Here is a 5,445-nt window from a genome sequence, read left to right on the forward strand (position 1 = left end):
CAACATAGTAAAAAGGTACCCATACATGACACGACTCGCAGCTATCGACCATCCCAATTCCATAATCAAGGATGCTCATCACAGATTATTCACGAGTAACCACGGTGGTTACTCGTGATTCAAATGAGCTTTAATTTCTGCAGCTGAGCAGCTAGATGCGGCGGGGTTAATTACCCATAATGCCGCTCTCCGCCCAGCGTTTCAACGAACTCACAAGTGTCCTAATGGACGCGTAGCTGGAAGGAGGAAGTGCTCCATAGCGAGGCTTGCAACACGTCCATTTGGACACTTGTGAGCTCATTAAAATGCTGGGCGGAGAGCGGCATTATGGGTAATTAACCCTGCCGCATCTAGCCGCAGCAATTAAAGCTCATTTGAACGATGAGTAACCACCGTGGTTACTCGTAGTTAATCCGTGATGAGCAGCCCTGTCCATAAACCAAAAAAGTGCCGCCAACAGCATGCCCAGTTGAACATGCTGCAAGATGTCAGTCAGCAATGGTCAATCAGGTGCACGGCGGTCATGGCGAGTGATATTAGGATGAGAAACAGACAACAGAAATCCCGGGTGCCGTTCCCCAGTGTGTAAACGTACCCCCTGTGTGTGCGCGCATTTATACATGACCTGTCCTATGTCGCCCAACACGCGGTGTCCATTAGTCTTCAGAATGTGGCGCTTTTCCATACATGCCGCCAGCGCATAGCACATGATGCTTGTGTGACGTCACACACTGCATGCTGTGTGTCGGTGGTGTGTATGGAAGAGCGGCATATTCCGAAGATGGATGGAAATCGGCGTGGTGGGTGACACAGGACCGGTCATGTATAAATGCGCTCACACAGGGGGTACATTTACACACTGGCAAACAGCTGCGGACGGATTCCTGAGAAACTTCATGCTGAAATCTGCCTATCATAGCTAAATGCATGGCAACAGTGTTATCACCACAGATCTGCGTTTCATGAGATCTCACTTGCTTATCCCTTCCTCCTGACACTCCCCAGCGGAGTGGTTTTGGCATGGCTGGGATTTATTCTATGGTTTATGCTATGGTGTGTGTGAATTCTGGGAATGATTACCGTCATGAGATACAAATAATTTATTCTAACATTCAAATTTCATGAAAATTATACAGCTTGAACCTGTACAAAATAAAAAATGGACAGAATGTTATTCTGATTGGTCCAACTTCAAGCTGCATAGAACATTTACAAGTCATTTAAATGTTAAGAGAAATTTGCGTCTCATTGATCATCCCTAGTTAACTCCACCCCTCCCCAAATGTTAACTCCTCCCCCTCCATGCCATGGACAAGCCCAAGACTCACATTGTGTATCCTGTACAAAATATACCAATGGAAGGGAAGCTCCATTGCACATTACCTATGAAGCAGTTTAGAAGCATTTAACAGTATGCTTCAGTGCAACTGTAAATGTATCTGTCTGCCCTAGTGTGACTAGTCTTGAAGTAGGGGACACAATTGACTGTTTTGTGTGCATTTTCTGCACATAAAAAAACTGAGAACTCTAAGGCCTATTTTCATCAGACAGTTGTACTGTGTGTTCAGCAAGCAGTTATCAGGCAGCAATGAGCAGTTAGGCAGTAGCAAGCAGTTGTGAGAGTTTGTGTGGAATTTCACTGCCTATCAACTGTCCATGGAAAAAAGGCCTTAGGGCCTGTTTCCACTACACGGAGATTGAATGCAGAAAAAAAACTGACTCCAATGAATGCCTATGAGAAAATCTGCATCAGAAAAATCGTGTTTAGTGGAAACAGGCCCATAGGCATTCATTGGAGTCAGTTTTTCTGTATCCTATCTGTGTGTAGTGGAAACAGGCCCTGAATAGCTACTTCATGATTTAAGAGACTCTGAAATCTCTTAAAAAATCATCTTTTTATTACAAAATCCTCTTTAGCATTACAGCCCTAACTAAATACGCCGCATCCCTGCGGCTGTAACCTAATTAAATTCCCCGTAACTCCCCGGGGGGCAGTGCAGGGAGTGCTTCCGTGAGAGTCAGAGTGGTCAGATGCAGTTCTGTCTCTTCACGCTGTCAGTCAGTGCCGGTTCGCCGCCTCCACCCGCCCCTGATAGATGCGCAAGGAGGCAGAGCTGCGGCGGAAAGCTCTGCCTCCTCCAGCAACAAAATCCACGACCAAGAAAGTTGTGGATTTTGTGGGGGAGAGGTGGGGGGGGGGGGGGGGGGAATTTAGTTAGATTTCAGCCGCAGGGATGCGGTGTTTTAGTTAGGGCAGTAATGTTAAAGAGGATTTTATAATAAAAAGATGATTTTTAGGAGACTTCAGTGTCTCTTTAAAAGGGATCTAAGCAGCTCCTGGCTTCAAATAGCTGAAAGGGCTGCCATGTTTCAAAAGCTCAATCTCCTGCTACTTTTCCACTGCCATTATCCAGGCTAGGTGTGAAATTCTTCAAGTGTGATTATTGTTTTCTGTTTGAAGTACAAGGGGATTTTGTTTGTTGTTAGTTAAGTCTAATTAGGTGATTTCTTATCTGCCTTCCATCAACTGTTGCTCTGTGTCCCCAGTCCTTTCATGGACTGAAGGGGTGCCATTTTAACCCTTAAATGTAAAAAGATTAGGTAAACTGAAAGGTTTTTTTTTTTTTAAATAAACCACATTTTTAGAATGCATTTTTAATTTGCTATAGAGCTGCCCTGGGTGTTAAAAATGCAGATCTGCCTTCCATCATCTGTTGCTCCTCTGTCTGCAAGTCCTTGCACTGACCGAAGAGGTGGAAGGACACCGCTTCATTTAACCCCTAAATGTAAAAAGATGAGGTAAAATGAAAAGTTTTAATAATAAACCAAATTTTTAGAATGCATTTTTAATTTGCTATAGAGCTGCCCTGGGGGTTAAAAATGATGCTCGGTTCACTTTAAGGTGGCCATACATCTAGCGATTTAGCTGTACTATCGACCATGCGATTCTATTATTTTATAGAATCGAGAAAGAATAGAGTGTGTTCCAAAATTCCCATTCAATTAAAAGTGGCTAATTTCATGTTGAATTGACTAGCTGGATGCAAGATATCGGTCAATCGCACAGGAATCGGCTACTGTTCACATGTCATTCAAAAGACACAATCAAAATTTGCATTCAGAGCATGGAGGCAACATCGGTCAAATCGAATGTGAATCGCACAGGATGTAGTTTGCAGTGTGTGGGTCACACTAGTCACTAGTGGGTCCATAATAGGTAAAAGACCTCTCAAAATAGTTCAACATGGTACCAGATGTACAAAGTACTATAGCAATAAAGAGAATCATACATCAGAAAACAGCAACTCCCAGTGTACTAATAGTGTAACCCAGTAGGGGAAACATTCACACCTGGACCCAGCAGTCAACACTGTCAACACAGTATGACTAACCGCACACATATAAGCAGAGGCACAATATAAACACAAATTCTATCCAATTTTAAATGCAAAAGGAGAAGTCACAATCACGGTTGAGTCCACCCCCTCCCAGGGTACCCAGTCTCATGATCCAACCTGCCTTCCGCCTAAGTAATTCTCTTTCCCTATCACCCCTAAAATGAGCAGGAACCCCATCTATAACCTGTACCCTGATCTGTGGTATAGAGTGGCGGAATTGAGTAAATTGGGCCGAGACAGATTGAGTCATATTCCCGGCCCTGATAGCAGATTTATGCGAGGAGATACGCACACGCAGACGCTGGGTGGTCTCTCCCACATATAACAGCCCACATGGGCATTTTAATAGATAAACTACATATGAAGAATTACATGTATAAAGACTACGTATGCTGAACACAGTACCTTTAGATGGATGCCTGAAATTATCTCCTTTAAAAAAAATCAGGCTGCACATGTGACATCCTAGACAAGGGAAAGTACCCATCTTCATGGTGCTGCTGATCTCTACTCTTCGTAGTTTAGTACTGCAGTGATAGTTGTTAGAGTAGTACTGTCTGTGTTAGCTTACTACTACAGATTACTGCATTTCTGCTGTGCTGCTGACTCTGAGTGTCAGTGTGTGTGAGATAGACAGTTAGTGTACACACTGTGTTCTACTCTGCTGTCTGTGCAGATTCATTAAAGTCCAACACCGATTTCAATAAAGTGCAAGTACCCCACATCCATCTGGCGACATCACACAAACTTGCACTATGTCTGCTGGCACTGGCAGCCAGGGGCCGGGCAGCAAGGCCAAGAAGAGAGGGAACATTGCTGGCACCATCACCGCCAGCAGTTCTGCCGTGCCAGTGTCGATTCCACCGCTAGCCACTGGCCGTGGACACACTGGGCGCCCAGCTGTTAGGGGGAGTCACGCTGCAGAGGCGCAGCAGTGTGTAGCGGCCATTTTTCAGTAGGGTCGGCGCCGCAAATTGGAGGAGAAAGACGCCGAGCTTGTGATGCAGCTGATGGTGGATGAGCAGGCCACCACCAGCTCTACAACAGAGAGCTCCACCCCCACCACCACCCCTGTTCGCAGGAGAAGCAGCAGCCACCCAGCAGTGCATGGGGACTCGTTGGCCATCATGTCAACCCCAGCGGGCAGCCTACCCTCAGTCAGCATGCTCTTTACTCCAGGCACCGCGAGCGCAATCAGGGATGTTACCAATGAGTTTTAGGAGGATATTCTGGGTGCAATGGGGTATGTGGAGGAGTCACAGATGGTGACGGTGATTGTTGGGGGGGAGTCCGTGCCTGATGTGTCAGCAGAAGAGGAGTTTGGGGGGGGGGGGAGGGAGTATGATGCTGATAATGATGACGAGATGAAGGACCAAGACTACCATCCACGGGAAGGGGATGTTAGCTCTGAGTCTGAGGAGGAGGATGCTTCTGTGGGTCTATCAAGGAGGATCAGCATTGCTGACATTGGCAGGAGCAGCAGTGGGCGTAGAATGTGGGACCCACAGCCTGCTGCATTATCTTCTGCCGCTACCACCAGCCGCACCACTCAACCCCAGGCCCCAACCACCGTAGGGAGAAAAAAAAAAAAAAGCAGCTCATTCAGGACGTAAGAGTACATTTCTATCCCCAATCTGGCAGTTCTTTGATCTTCCCTCAGTGGACAGCCAGTTTGTAACTTGCAACGTGTGCCAGATGAAGCCGAGCAGAGGATGCAACCCCTCCATCTAAGGCACCTCCAGCTTCAACCATCTGGCAAAAAGCATTATGTTGAGCATGAGGAGTTAAAAGAGGCTAAAGGAAGCTGGCGCTGGCAGTGTTCCGGCAAAAAGTACCACCAGAACCCCCTTTGCCACTCCTGCCGACACTGAGGCCTATTCAGGCAGCCAGTCCTCAGTGGTCTCATCTGCTCCCTTCTCATTCCGTGCAAACAAAAAACGCCACCAGACCCTGTTGAGCGAGTCATTTGTTATCAAGGCTCAGCCTCCTGGCAGCCGTCGCATCCGCCAGCTGAACTGCCTGCTTGCACGAGCCATGTCCTCCCATA

This window comes from Hyperolius riggenbachi, chromosome 3, assembly GCF_040937935.1.
Source record: "Hyperolius riggenbachi isolate aHypRig1 chromosome 3, aHypRig1.pri, whole genome shotgun sequence".
Lineage (NCBI taxonomy): Eukaryota > Metazoa > Chordata > Amphibia > Anura > Hyperoliidae > Hyperolius > Hyperolius riggenbachi.